This window comes from Salvelinus fontinalis, chromosome 12 (genome assembly GCF_029448725.1).
Source record: "Salvelinus fontinalis isolate EN_2023a chromosome 12, ASM2944872v1, whole genome shotgun sequence".
In the NCBI taxonomy this organism is placed as follows: Eukaryota; Metazoa; Chordata; class Actinopteri; order Salmoniformes; family Salmonidae; genus Salvelinus; species Salvelinus fontinalis.
In genome coordinates, this window is record NC_074676.1 from 25,916,814 (window position 1) to 25,932,803 (window position 15,990).

Genomic DNA, 15,990 nt, shown 5'->3' on the forward strand with positions numbered 1-15,990 from the left:
GATTTCATCAACCTTATTGTCAAGAGACTGGACATTGGCGAGTAGTATGCTAGGGAGTGGAGCGCGATGTGCCCGTCTCCGAAGCCTGACCAAGAGACCGCTACGTTTGCCCCGTTTACGGCGTGGCATAGGGTCCCCGGCTGGGATCAGATCCATTGTATTGGGTGGAAGGCAAAACACTGGATCCGTTTCGGGAAAGTCATATTCCTGGTTATAACGATGGTGAGTTGACGTTAATCGTATATTCAGTAGTTCCTCCCGACTGTATGTAATGAAACCTAAGATTACCTGGGGTACCGATGTAAGAAATAACACATAAAAAAACAAAATACTGCATATTTTCCAAGGAACGCGAAGCGAGGCGGCCATCTCGGTCGGCGCCATCTTAGTGTTGCATTGAAGGTCCCCAAGAACACAGTGGCCTCCATCATTCTTAAATGGAGGAAGTTTGTAACCACCAAGACTCTTCCAAGAGCTGCTTACCAAGCCAAACTGGGGAGTAAGCAATTGGGGAGTAGGGCCTTGGTCAGGGAGGTGACCAAGGACACTATGGTCACTCTGACAGATCTACAGAGTTCCTCTGTTGAGATTGGAGAACCTTTCCTGAAGGACAACCATTTCTGCAGCACTCCACCAATCTGGCCTTTATGGCAGTGGCCAGATGGAAACCACCCCTCAGTAAAAGGCACATTAGAGCCTGCTTGGAGTTTGCCATAAGGCACCTAAAGGACTCTCAGATCACGAGAAACAAGATTCTCTGGTCTGATGAAACCCAGATTGAACTCTTTGGCCTGAATGCCAAGTGTCACGTCTGGAGGAAACCTGACACCATCCCTACAGTGAAGCACGTTCGTGGCAGCATCATGCTGTGGGGATGTTTTTCAGCGGCAGGGACTGGGAGACTAGTCAGGATCGAGAAATCCTTGAAGAAAACCTCAGACTGGGGCAAAGGTCCACCTTCCAACAAGTAATTTTCTACAGTACCATTAGCCTGTAATCTTAATCTAGATTTACCTTGTGAAATACTGGAAAAGGATTTCAGGATTTTATCTATCTCAATTAGTTTGATAAAACCCAAAGTTTGGAAACACCTACTTATTCAAGGGTTTTTCTTTATTTGGACTATTTTCTACAATGTAGAATAATATTCATATAATCAAAACTCTGAATTAACACATATGGAATCAAGTAGTAACCAAAAATGTGTTGAACAAATCAAAATATATTTTGGATTTTACATTCTTGAATGTATCCACCCTTTGCCTTGATGACAGCTTTACACACTCTTGGCATTCTCTCAACCAGCTTCATGAGGAATGTTTTTCCAAAAGTCTTGAAGGAGTTCCAACATATGCTGAGCACTTGTTCTCTGCTTTTCCTTCACTCTGCGGTCCAACTCATCCCAAACCATCTCAATTGGGTTGAGGTCGGGTGATTGTGGAGGCCACGTCATCTGATGCAACACTCCATCTCTCTCCTTCTTGGTCAAATAAACCTTACACAGCCTGGAGGTGTGTTGGGTCTTTGTCCTGTTGAAATACAAATGATAGTCCCACTAAGCGCAAACCAGATGGGATGGCGTATTGCTGCAGAATGCTGTGGTAGCCATGCTAGTTTGCTTTGAAGTCTAAATAAATCACAGACAGTGTCACCAGCAAAACACCCTCACACCATTACACCTACTCCTCCATGCTTCACGGTGGGAACCATACATGCAGAGATCATTCGTTCAACTACTCTGCGTCTCACAAAGACACGGCAGTTGTAGCCAAAAATTTCAAATTTGGACTCATCAGACCAAAGGACAGATTTCCACCGGTCGATTGTCCATTGCTCGTGTTTTTCTTGACCCAAGCAAGTCTCTTCTTATTATTGATGTTCTTTAGTAGTGGTTTCTTTGCAGCAATTTGACCATGAAGTTCTGATTGAAGCAGTCTCCTCTGAACAGTTGATGTGTCTGTTACTTGAACTCTGTGAATAATTTATTTGGGCTAAAATCTGAGGTGCAGTTAACTCTAATGAACTTATCCTCTGCAGCAGAGGTAACTCTGGGTCTTCTTTTCCTGTCACGGTCCTCATGAGAGCCAGTTTCATCAAAGCGCTTGGATTTTATGACTGCACTTGAAGAAACTTTCAAAGTTCTTGAAATTTTCCAGATTGACTGACCTTCATGTCTTAAAGTAATGATGCACTGCCATTTCTCTTTTCTTATTTGAAATAATCTTCCCTTGGTCTTGTACCAAATAGGGCTATCTTCAGTATACCACCCCTACCTTGTCACAACACAACTGATTGGCTCAAACACTTTAAGAGAGAAATAAATTCTTGTAACGAGGCACACCTGTTAATTGAAACGCATTCCAGGTGACTACCTCATGAACCGGGTTGAGAGAATGCCAAGAGTGTGCAAAGCTGTCATCAAGGTAAAGGATGTCTACTTTGAAGAATGTGAACTATAAAATATATTTTGATTTGTTTAACACTTTTTTGGTTACTACATGATTCCATATGTGTTATTTCATAATTTTGATGTATTCACTATTATTCTTCAATGTAGAAAATAGTAAGAATAAAGAAAAACCTGGAATGAGTAGTTGTGTCCAAACTTTTAACTGGTACAGTAAGTCAACAAGGTTGTCTGGTCAAGTTGAATTAAGCAAGTCCGTCAATATTTGACCATGGTTTTCATTTTATTGAATATATATTTTTGCTTTGAGATATCCAATAGGGACGACATTATCCAAAGATGTAAGACTAGAGAGTCATGTAAGCCTAGTTCTAAAAGCATTGTATGTAAGCTGTCAGAGAGAAAACATTCAGTATAATATCATATCTTTACTAGATGAAAGCTGGTGATGATAACTAACTGCTCTCAATGTAAATCCTCTTTATCACAGAGAGGATGGTACATGTTTTATGACTTAATATACAGTCACCTACAAAAATGTTGCCATCCTTGATAAAGATGAGCAAAAAAGATTGTATAAAATATACAACCCAAATAACGAGCTATGTTGTATAAAAAAATACCAAAAAATCTTGTTGCCTCTGCAAGGAGGCTGAAACTTGGCGGCAAGTGAATCTTCCAGCAAGACAATGACCCCAATCACACATCAAATTCCACAAATAAATTGTTAATTGACCCCATTGAAAACCTGTGGTTTTAATTGAATAGGGCAGTCTATAAGCGCAGACTGAAATATATCAAGGATCTGGGAAGATTCTGGAGGAATAGTCTAAGATCCACTCCAATCTTTCATCTCATAAAGCGTTATAGAAAAAGGCTAAGTGCCGTTTTCCTCGCATGGGGAGGGTGCACAAAGTATTTAAACCTGGTGGCAATAGTTTTGACACCTATCTTTTTGAGAGTTTTGTTTATTATCTGAGCAATTGTATTAGAATGAAATGATATAATAATAAAAACATAGTATTTGTATGATCAATTTTATACAGTGTTTTTTGCTCAACTTTATCAAGGGTTTACCAATAATTTTCGAGGTGACTGTATGTCCGGACAGAATTCAAATGGACATGTTTGGGCTACTACATGCATATTCAAGAATATCTTGAAATGTTAAAGAATGAGAATGAAAAAGGGAAGTAGGAACACAATTACAATTCCCTTGAAGGTCTTGTTTTAGGGCTGTGTTAAAATTAACATGTTTGGGCTACCACATGCATATTTAAATATATGAAATGTGAAAGAATAATGAGGATGAAAGAGGGTAGAAGGAACACAATAATTCTTCACAGGCATTTGCATTTGCGTGTGTGTGTGAGGGGGATTGTTTGGATGCCGATAGGGTTCAATTAATTTTAACTGACCCCTTTTCTCTTTCAATTACGTTCCACATTAAGAATGCACTCAACAGAGAAAATAAGGGCTGTTGCAGATAGAAACTGTGGATAAGTCTGCCTGTCTGTGTTTTATAAACGCATACAATATTATGTAAACCAATGGCTATCTACTTGATGAGTGTATTTTATTTATTTATTTCACGATGATTTAACCAGGTAGGCTAGTTGAGAACAAGTTCTCATGTATAACTGCGACCTGGCCAAGATAAAGCAAAGCAGTGCGACACAAACAACAACACAGAGTTGCACATGGAATAAACAAACATACAGTCAATAATACAATAGAGAAAGTATATATACTGTAACGTCCTGACCAGAGTTCTTATGTGTTTTGCTTGTTTAGTGTTGGTCAGGACGTGAGCTGGGTGGGAATTCTATGTTGTGTGTCTAGTTTGTCTGTTTCTGTGTCCAGTCTAATATGGTTCTCAATCAGAGCACGTGCAGCGGGTGGGGGCTGCTATAGTGACCAGTGAGCTGAGATAAGGTGGGGCTTTACCTAGCAAAGACTTATAGATGACCTGGAGCCAGTGGGTTCTGCGAAGTATATGGAGCGAGGGCCAAACAACGAGAGCATACAGGTTGCAGTGGTGGGTAGTATATGGGGCTTTTGTGACAAAACGGATGGCACTGTGATAGACTGCATCCAATTTTCTGAGTAGAGTGTTGGAGGCTATTTTGTAAATGACGTCGTCAAAGTCGAGGATCAGTAGGATAGTCAGTTTTACGGGGGTATGTTTTGCAGCATGAGTGAAGGACGAATTGTTGCAAAATAGGAAGCCGATTCTAGATTTAATTTTAGATTGGAGATGCTTAATGTGAGTCTGGAAGGAGAGTTTACAGTCTAACCAGACACCTAAGTATTTGTAGTTGTTCACATATTCTAAGTCAGAACCGTCCAGAGTAGTGATGCTGGACGGGCAGGTAGGTGTGAGCAGCGATCGGTTGAAGTGCATGCACTTAGTTTTGCTTTCATTTAAGAGTAGTTGGAGGCCACGGAAGGAGAGTTGTATGGCATTGAAGGTCGTCTGGAGGTTAGTTAACACAATGTCCAAAGAAGGCCCAGAAGTATACAGAATGGTGTCGTCTGCGTAGAGGTGGACCCGAGAATCACTAGCAGCAAGAGCGACATCATTGATGTATACAGAGAAAAGAGTCGGCCCGAGGATTGAACCCTGTGGCACCCCATAGAGACTGCCAGATGTCCGGACAACAGGCCCTCCGATTTGACACACTGAACTCTGTCAGAAAAGTAGTTGGTGAACCAGGCGAGGCAGTCATTTGAGAAACCAAGGCTGTTGAGTTTGCCGATAAGAATATGGTGATTGACAGAGTCGAAAGCCTTGGCCAGGTCGATGAAGACAGCTGCACAGTAATGTCTCTTATCGACGGTGGTTATGATATCGTTTAGGACCTTGAGCGTGGCTGAGGTGCACCTGTGACCAGCTCGGAAACCAGATTGCATAGCGGAGAAGGTACGTTGAGATTCGAAATGGTTGGTGAACTGTTTGTTAATAACTTGGCTTTCAAAGACTTTAGAAAGGCAGGGTAGGATAGATATAGGTCTGTAGCAGTTTGGGTCTAGAGTGTCTCCCCCTTTGAAGAGGGAGATGACCGTGGCAGCTATCCAATCTTTGGGGATCTCAGACGATACGAAAGAGAGGTTGAACAAGCTAGTAATAGGGGTCAACAATGTCGGCGGATAATTTTAGGAAACGAGGGTCCAGATTGTCTAGCTTGGCTGATTTGTAGGGATAAAGTTTTTGCAGCTCTTTCAGAACATCAGCTGTCTGGATTTGGGTGAAGGTGAAATGGGGGAGGCTTGGGCATGTTGCAGTGAGGGGTGCATGGCTGTTGACCGGGGTAGGGGTAGCCAGGTGGAAAGCATGGCCAGCCATAGACAAATGCTTATTGAAATTCTCAATTCTTGCGGATTTATCAGTGGTGATAGTGTTTCCTAGCCACAGTGCAGTGGGCAGCTGGGAGGAGGTGGTCTTATTCTCCATGGAATTTACAGTGTCCCAGAACTTTTTGGAGTTAGTGTTACAGGATGCAAATTTCTGTTTGAAAAAGCTAGCCTTTGCTTGCCTAACTGCCTATGTATATTGGTTCCTAACTTCCCTGAAAAGTTGCATATCGCGGGGGCTATTTGATGCTAATGCAGTACGCCACAGGATGTTTTTTGTGCTGGTCAATGGCAGTCAGGTCTGGAGTGAACCAAGGGCTATATCTGTTCCTGGCTCTAAATTTCTTGAATGGGGCATGCTTATTTAAGATGGTGAGGAAAGCACTTTTAAGAACAACCAGGCATCCTCTGACGGAATGAGGTCAATATCCTTCCAGGATACCCGGGCCAGATCGATTAGAAAGGCCTGCTCGCTGAAGTGTTTAAGGGAGCGTTTGACAGTGATGAGGGGTGGTCGCTTGATCGCAGACCCATTACGTACGCAGGCAATGAGGCAGTGATTGCTGACATCCTGGTTGAAGACAGCAGAGGTGTATTTGGAGGGCAGGTTGGTTAGGATGATATCTATGAGGGTGCCCTTGTTTATGGATTTGGGGTTGTACCTGGTGGGTTCATTGATAGCTTGTGTGAGATTGAGAGCATCAAGCTTAGATTGTAGGAATACAGTGAGAGCGCCTGGGGAATGGGAGTGGAGCTAGGCACTGTAGGGCCTGGATTAACCTCCACATCACCAGAGTAACAGAGGAGGAGTAGGATAAGGGTACGGCTAAAGGCTAAAAGAACTGGACGTCTAGTACGTTCAGAACAGAGAGTAAAAGGAGCAGATTTCTGTGCACGGTGGAATAGATTCAAGGCATAATATACAGATAAGGGTATGGTAGGATGTGAATAGAGTGGGGGTAAACCTGTGCATAGAGTGACGATGAAAGACATATTGTCTATAGAAATACCATTTAAACCAGGTGATGTCACCGCATGTGTGGGAGGTGGAACTATAGTGTTAACTAAGGCGTATTGAGCAGGGCTAGAGGCTCTATAGTGAAATAAGGTAAGAATTACTAACCAAAACAGCAATGGACAAGGCATATTGACGTTAGGGAGAGGCATGCGTAGCCGAGTGATTATAGGAGTACAGTGAGTGGCTTCAGGCAGCTAGCGGGCCGGGGATGGCAAGCTAGCAGAAGGGCCTTTGAGGGACGTCGCGACGGAATGAAAGTCTGTTGTGGCCCCCTCGTGCAGTTACGTCGGCAGACGGATCAGCAGGGCTCCGTGTGGTAAACCAGGCCAATTGACAACATAGGTATAGTGGCCAAAGAATTTGTCCGATGGGCATCTTAAGCAAACAGTCCGATGTGCTCTAGACAGTTAACGGGCCGAGAATAGGCATTCAAGGGCTGTCGCGATGGAGGAGCCAGTTGAGAGACCCCTCGGGCGAATCACGTCGGTAGTCCAGTCGTGATGGGTCGGTGGCTGTCCAGCCCAGTCGGCAAAATAGGTATTAAAGCCCAAGGAGTGGCTGATGGACCTCTACGGCTAGCCGGGAGATGGGCCTAGCAGATGGGCCTAGCAAGGCTAGCTCCAGGCTAATTGGTTCTTGCTTTGGGACAGAGACGTTAGCCAGAGTGGCCACTCGGATATTAGCTAGCTAGCTGCGATGATCCAGGTGGGGTGAAAAAAGGTTCAGAGCTTGCGGTAAGAATCCGGAGATATGGAGAAAAATAAGTACAATTTGCTCTGGTTTGAGTCGCGCTGTGTAGACTGGCGAGAGTTGTCCGGGATAAATGTAGCTGATGACCGCTAGCAGTGGCTAGCTGACTACTAGCTGGTAGCTAGTTAGCTGGCTGGCTTCTGTTGGGGGTTTAGGTTCAGAGGACAGATCAGCAGGGCTCCGTGTGGTAAACCAGGCCAAGTTGCCAGAGAATTTGTCTGAAGGGCCTCTTAAGCTAACAGTCCGATGTGCTCTAGATAGCTAGCGGGCCGCGGCTAGCAGGCTAACGGTGGGCATTCAGGGGACGTCGCAACGGAGGAGCCAGTTGAAAAATCCCCCTCGGGCAGAATTACTTTGGTAGTCCGGTCCAATTGGCGAAATAGGTATTGTAGCCCAAGGAGTGGCTGATGGGCTTCTTCAGCTAGCCGGGAGATGGGCCTAGCAGATGGGCCTAGCAATGGCTAACTGACTACTAGCTAGTAGCCAGTTAGCTGGCTAGCTTTTGATGGGGGTTCTGGTTCTTAAGTTAAAAAATTGCGGATCCGTACCACATTGGGTAAGGCGGGTTGCAGGAGAGTATGTTCAGTCCGTAGATGGAAAATGATATTAAAATATATACGAGGTATATACGAAAAAACAAAGAAAAACGATATTTACACGGGACAAGACAAAACACACGTCCGACTGCTACGCCATCTTGGAAAATGATAGGTTTTGGACTCCATAAACACACACAATATTATGTAAACCAATGGCTATCCACTTGATAAGCGTAGAGGTTTTGGCCCCCATAAACACACAAAATATTATATAAACCATTGGCTATCCACAAGATACAGTGGTGCAAAAAAGTATTTAGTCAGCCACCAATTGTGCAAGTTCTCCCACTTAAAAAGATGAGAGAGGCCTATAATTTTCATCATAGGTACACTTCAACTATGACCGACAAAATTAGAAAAAAAATTCAGAAAATCACATTGTAGGACTTTTAATGAATTTATTTGCAAATTATGGTGGAAAATAATTATTTGGTCACCTACAAACAAGCAAGATTTCTGGCTCTCACAGACCTGTAACTTCTTCTTTAAGAGGCTCCTCTGTCCTCCACTCGTTACCTGTATTAATAGCACCTGTTTGAACTTGTTATCAGTATAAAAGACACCTGTCCACAACCTCAAACAGTCACACTCCAAACTCCACTATGGCCAAAACCAAAGAGCTGTCAAAGGACACCAGAAACAAAATTGTAGACCTGCACCAGGCTGGGAAGACTGAATCTGCAATAGGTAAGCAGCTTGGTTTGAAGAAATCAACTGTGGGAGCAATTATTAGGAAATGGAAGACATACAAGACCACTGATAATCTCCCTCGATCTGGGGCTCCACGCAAGACCTCACCCCGTGGGGTCAAAATGATTACAAGAACGGTGAGCAAAAATCCCAGAACCACACAGGGGGACCTAGTGAATGACCTGCAGAGAGCTGGGACCAAAGTAACAAAGCCTACCATCAGTAACACACTACGCCGCCAGGGACTCAAATCCTGCAGTGCCAGACGTGTCCCCCTGCTTAAGCCAGTACATGTCCAGGCCCGTCTGAAGTTTGCTAGAGAGCATTTGGATGATCCAGAAGAAGATTGGGAGAATGTCATATGGTCAGATGAAACCAAAATATAACTTTTTGGTAAAAACTCAAGTCGTCGTGTTTGGAGGACAAAGAATGCTGAGTTGCATCCAAAGAACACCATACCTACTGTGAAGCATGGGGGTGGAAACATCATGCTTTGGGGCTGTTTTTCTGCAAAGGGACCAGGACGACTGATCCGTGTAAAGGAAAGAATGAATGGGGCCATGTATCGTGAGATTTTGAGTGAAAACCTCCTTCCATCAGCAAGGGCATTGAAGATGAAACGTGGCTGGGTCTTTCAGCATGACAATGATCCCAAACACACCGCCCGGGCAACGAAGGAGTGGCTTCGTAAGAAGCATTTCAAGGTCCTGGAGTGGCCTAGCCAGTCTCCAGATCTCAACCCCATAGAAATTCGTTGGAGTTGAAAGTCCATGTTGCCCAGCAACAGCCCCAAAACATCACTACTCTAGAGGAGATCTGCATGGAGGAATGGGCCAGAATACCAGCAACAGTGTGTGAAAACCTTGTGAAGACTTACAGAAAACGTTTGACCTCTGTCATTGCCAACAAATGTTATTTAACAAAGTATTGAGATAAACTTTTGTTATTGACCAAATACTTATTTTCCACCATAATTTGCAAATAAATTTATAAAACATCCTACAATGTGATTTTCTGGATTTTTTTTCTCATTTTGTCTGTCATAGTTGAAGTGTACCTATGATGAAAATTACAGGCCTCTCATCTTTTTAAGTGGGAGAACTTGCACAATTGGTGGCTGACTAAATACTTTTTTGCCCCACTGTAAGTGTGGAGATTTTGGCCTCCATAAACATACAAAATATTGCAATTAACAATAAAAGACAAACCCACTGGGAAAAGACATCAAATCCTACATACATTTCCATCCTGCTCCATGTCATTGAAGGCATTTCAAGGAAATTGTTTGTCTTCGACAAACATGGACACATAATGAAACTTCAATAAGGCAATCAATGTCACATTGTCTTTGACTTGCACATCGCCACTCTGCCTGGGTTTCAAATAGGAATCAATGATTTCCAATCAAGGTTATCCCTGAAACAAGGCGTTGTACAACAAATCATTATTTCAGACATGCAACACCTTCTCTCCAAACATTAGGATCAAATTAATGTATGGGTACATTCTACACATGGCTTTATACAAACATTTATAAACATTCAGGAATATCCCCCATATAGGTAGAGTAGTGGTTGGTGAGGCGAGCCAGCAACCGGAGGGTTGCCAGTTCGAATCCTGGGTCTGACTGGAATAATCTGGCGGAAAGTGAGCTGGCAACCGGAGGGTTGCTGGTATCAAATCCTAAATACCATTGCCTGCCGTTATGCCTTTGAGTGTGGCAGCCCCCTTCTCCAACCTGTACATGTATGTGTGTCTTTCTGAGGGGTTAAGATAAAGTGGAAGATCAAATCAAATTTTATTTGTCACATACACATGGTTAGCAGATGTTAATGCGAGTGTAGCGAAATGCTTGTAGTTCCGACAATGCAGTAATAACCAACGAGTAATCTAACCTAACAATTTCACAACAGCTACCTTATACACACAAGTATAAAGGGATGAAGAATATGTACATAAAGATATATGAATGAGTGATGGTACAGAACGGCATAGGCAAGATGCAGTAGATGGTATAGAGTACAGTATATACATATGAGATGAGTAATGTAGGGTATGTAAACATTATATTAAGTGGCATTGTTTAAAGTGGCTAGTGATACATGTATTACATAAAGATGGCAAGATGTAGTATATGGTATAGAGTACAGTATATACATATGAGATGCGTAATGTAGGGTATGTCAACATTATATTAAGTGGCATTGTTTTAAAGTGGCTAGTAAAACATGTTTTACATGTATGAGAGCAGCCACTCAATGTTAGTGGTAGCTGTTTAACAGTCTGATGGCCTTGAGATAGAAGCTGTTTTTCAGTCTCTCGGTCCCTGCTTTGATGCACCTGTACTGACCTCGCCTTCTGGATGATAGCGGGGTGAACAGGCAGTGGCTCGGGTGGTTGTTGTCCTTGACGATCTTTATGGCCTTCCTGTGACATCGGGTGGTGTAGGTGTCCTGGAGGGCAGGTAGTTTGCCCCCGGTGATGCGTTGTGCAGACCTCACTACTCTCTGGAGAGCCTTACAGTTGTGGGCGGAGCAGTTGCCGTACCAGGCGGTGATACAGCCCGACAGGATGCTCTCGATTGTGCATCTGTAAAAGTTTGTGAGTGCTTTTGGTGACAAGCCGAATTTCTTCAGCCTCCTGAGGTTGAAGAGGCGCTGCTGCGCCTTCTTCACCACGCTGTCTGTGTGGGTGGACCAATTCAGTTTGTCCGTGATGTGTACGCCGAGGAACTTATTAAAACTTTCTACCCTCTCCACTACTGTCCCGTCGATGTGGATAGGGGGGTGCTCCCTCTGCTGTTTCCTGAAGTCCACGATCATCTCCTTTGTTTTGTTGACGTTGAGTGTGAGGTTATTTTCCTGACACCACACTCCGAGGGTCCTCACCTCCTCCCTGCAGGCCGTCTCGTCATTGTTGGTAATCAAGCCTACCACTGTAGTGTCGTCTGCAAACTTGATGATTGAGTTGGAGGCGTGCATGGCCACGCAGTCGTGGGTGAACAGGGAGTACAGGAGAGGGCTCAGAACGCACCCTTGTGGGGCCCCAGTGTTGAGGATCAGCGGGGTGGAGATGTTGTTACCTACACTCACCACCTGGGGGCGGCCCGTCAGGAAGTCCAGTACCCAGTTGCACAGGGCGGGGTCGAGACCCAGGGTGTCTAGCTTGATGACGAGTTTGGAGGGTACTATGGTGTTAAATGCTGAGCTGTAGTCGATGAACAGCATTCTCACATAGGTATTCCTCTTGTCCAGATGGGTTAAGGCAGTGTGCAGTGTGGTTGCGATTGCGTCGTCTGTGGACCTATTGGGACGGTACGCAAATTGGAGTGGGTCTAGGGTGTCAGGTAGGGTGGAGGTGATATGGTCCTTGACTAGTCTCTCAAAGCACTTCATGATGACGGAAGTGAGTGCTACGGGGCGGTAGTCGTTTAGCTCAGTTACCTTGGCTTTCTTGGGAACAGGAACAATGGTAGCCCTCTTGAAGCATGTGGGAACAGCAGACTGGGATAAGGATTGATTGAAGATGTCCGTAAACACACCAGCCAGCTGGTCTGCACATGCTCTGAGGACGCGGCTGGGGATGCCGTCTGGGCCTGCAGCCTTGCGAGGGTTAACACGTTTAAATGTTTTACTCACGTCGGCTGCAGTGAAGGAGAGTCCACAGGTTTTGGTAGCGGGCCGTGTCAGTGGCACTGTATTGTCCTCAAAGCGAGCAAAGAAGTTGTTTAGTCTGTCTGGGAGCAAGACATCCTGGTCTGCAACGGGGCTGTTTTTTTTTTGTAATCCGGGATTGACTGTAGACCCTGCCACATACCTCTCGTGTCTGAGCCGTTGATTTGCGACTCTACTTTGTCTCTATACTGACGCTTAGCTTGTTTGATTGCCTTGCGGAGGGAATAGCTACACTGTTTGTATTCGGTCATCTTACCCTGGTTAAAAGCAGTGGTTCGCGCTTTCAGTTTCGCGCGACTGCTGCCATCAATCCATGGGTTCTGGTTGGGGAATGTTTTAATAGTTGCTGTGGGTACGACATTGCCAATGCACTTGCTAATGAACTCGCTCACCGAATCAGCGTATTCTCCAATGTTGTTGTTTGACGCAATGCGGAACATATCCCAATCCACGTGATCGAAGCAATCTTGAAGTGTCACGCACTGACCTTAGTTCCTTTGTTATGTCTCTATTTTGGTTTGGTCAGGGCGTGAGTTGGGGTGGGCATTCTATGTTTTTGTTCTATGTTTTATATTTCTATGTGTTTGGCCGAGTATGGTTCTCAATCAGAGGCAGCTATCTATCGTTGTCTCTGATTGAGAACCATACTTAGGTAGCCTCATCCCACCTGTGTTTTGTGGGTAGTTGTTTTCTGTTTTGTGTGTCTGCACCATTCAGAACTGTTTCGGTCGTTATCTTTGTTATTTTTGTTATTTCAGTGTTCAGTTAATAAATATGGACACGTACCACGCTGCACCTTGGTCCTCTCCTTCCAACAGCCGCTACAGAACTACCCACCCACAACAGACCAAGCAGCGTGGAAAAAAGGAGGAATGGACATGGGAGGACATTCTGGATGGGAAGGGATCCTACACATGGGAGGAGATCCTGGCTGGAAGGGATCACCTCCCATGGGAACAGATGGATGCAGCCAGGAGTGCTAGAGGCAGCAGGAGAAGGGAACCAGCGGTACGAGGGAACACGGCTGGCAAGGAAGCCCGAGAGGCAGCCCCCATATTTTCTGGGGGGGGGTACACGGGGAGTGTGTCGGAGTCAGGTTGTAGACCTGAACCCACTCCCCGTTCTTACCGGGGCGAGCAGGTGACTGGTCAGGCCCCGTGCTATGGGATGATGCGCAAGGTGTCTCGGCCGAGCATCCACAGGCCGGTGTGCTCGGTGCCAGCGTCCAGCATTTGCCGGGTGGAAGCTGGCATCCAGCCAGAACGGGTAGGGCCAGATCTCCGCTCGAGACCTTCAGTGCGCCTCCACGGCCCAGTGTATCTGGTGCCGCGGCCAAGGAAGAGGCCTCCTGCATGTCTCCCCAGCCTAGTGAGTCCTGTGCCTGTGCTAAGCCCTAACCTTCCTGCATGTCTCCCCAGCCTGGTGAGTCCTGTGCCTTCGCCCAGAGCCAGGCCTCCTGTATGTCTCTCCATTCCAGTGATGATCCATGGCACGAAGCCTCCAGTGATGACCCATGGCACGAAGCCTTCAGTGATGACGCATGGCACGAAGCCTTCAGTGATGATCCATGGCAAGAAGCCTCCAGTGGTGATCCATGGCACGAATCCTCCAGTGATTATCCATGGCACGAAGCCTCCAGTGATGATCCATGGCACGAAGCCTCCAGTGATGATCCATTGCACGAAGCCTCCAGTGAGGATCCATGGCACAAAGCCTCCAGTGAGGAGTTATAGCACGAGGCCTCCAACGAAGGCCTTCAGTCCGGAGCCTCCAGCAACGCCTTCTAGTCCGGAGCCTCCAGCGACGCCCTCTAGTCCGGAGCTGCCAGAGTCTCCCTCCTGTCCGGAGCTGCCAGAGTCGCCCTCATGTCCGGAGCTGCCAGAGTCGTAGTGACCTAGCAGTGTGGTGCCAGGACAACAACCTCTCCCTCAACGCCAGCAAGACAAAGGAGCTGATCGTGGACAACAGGAAACGGAAGACCAAGCACGACCCCGTCCACATCAACGGGGCTGTAGCGGAGTGGATCCAGAGCTTTAAGTTTTTATGTGTCCACATCACTAAGGAATTATAAATGTCCACACACACCAACACAGTCGTGAAGAAGGCACGACAACACCTCTTTCCCCTCAGGAGACTGAAAAGATTTGGCATGGGCCATCAGATCCTCAAAATGTTCTACAGTTGCACCATTGAGAACATCTTAACTGGTTGCATCACTGCTTGGTGTGGCAACTGCTTGACATCCAACCGCAAGGTGCTGCAGAGTGTAGTGTATACGGCTCAGTACATCCCTGGTTCCGAGCTACCTGCCATCCAGGACCTCTATACGAGGCGGTTTCAGAGGAAGACCCTAAAAATTGTCAAAAACTCCAGCCACGCAAATCATAGACTGTTCTCTTTGTTACTGCACGGTAAGTGGTACTGGAACCAACAGGACCCTGAACAGCTTTTACCCCCAAGCCATAAGATAGCTAAATAGTTAATTAAATAGTTAACTAAATAACTACCCGGACAATCCGCATTGACCCTTCTTGCTCTTTTGACTCATCACATATGCTGCTCCTACTGTTTATTATCTATCCTGTTTGCCTAGTCACTTTATCCCTACCTATATGTACATATCTCCTTCAATTACCTCGTACCACTGCACATCGACTCAGTAATGGTACCCCGTGTACATAGCCAAGTTATTGTTACTCATTGTGTATTTATTCCTTGTGTTATTATTTTTCTATTTCTCTATTTGTCTCTCTGCATTGCTGGGAAGGGCCCGTAAGTAAGCATTTCACTGTTAGCCTACACCTGTTGTTTACAAAGCATGTGACAAATCACATTTGATTTGATTTGAGTCTGACTGAAGATCTACAGCAGGAGGTTCTGCTGGCCTGCAGGACATGAGCTGGTCTGACATGGTGCCACACTAAATCAACACTGATAATGCACCTTGAGCCACAAGTAATGTTGTCTGCCACTGCCAAGATGAGACCTGAAGCTGCAATAATGACCCCGAGGGATGCAGCACACAGCGGTGATCCAGGAACCTGTCAGTCTGTGGGCTGCTACCTTTATCACATGCCAGGGGATTGCCAAGACCTATGTAAGACGGGTTCTGTATGGCCATTAGTTTTGATAGGAAATCCTTCAGAAAATGAGAGTAGCAATATTCAGAGCTTGAAACAGGCTACAGCAGGAGGCGAGCTACCGTCCTGTAGGTTTTCGCTCCAACCCTGGTTGATAAGCTGAATCAGGTCAGATAAAACTGGAGTTGGTGGGTAAACCTACAGGAGCGTAGCGCTCCAGGAACAGTTTTGGAGAGCCCTGTGCTACAGTAACATGTGAGAATTATGAGAGGGAATGGAGGAGATTAGTTGTCTTTGTACAGTATATACTTCACATGAAGAAAATATGGACCTTGTGTTAGGTAACACCTGAAGTGTACCTTATACTTGTGTAGCAAGGATGTAATCACTCAAGTAAGAACATTGTAAACCTTTTGTA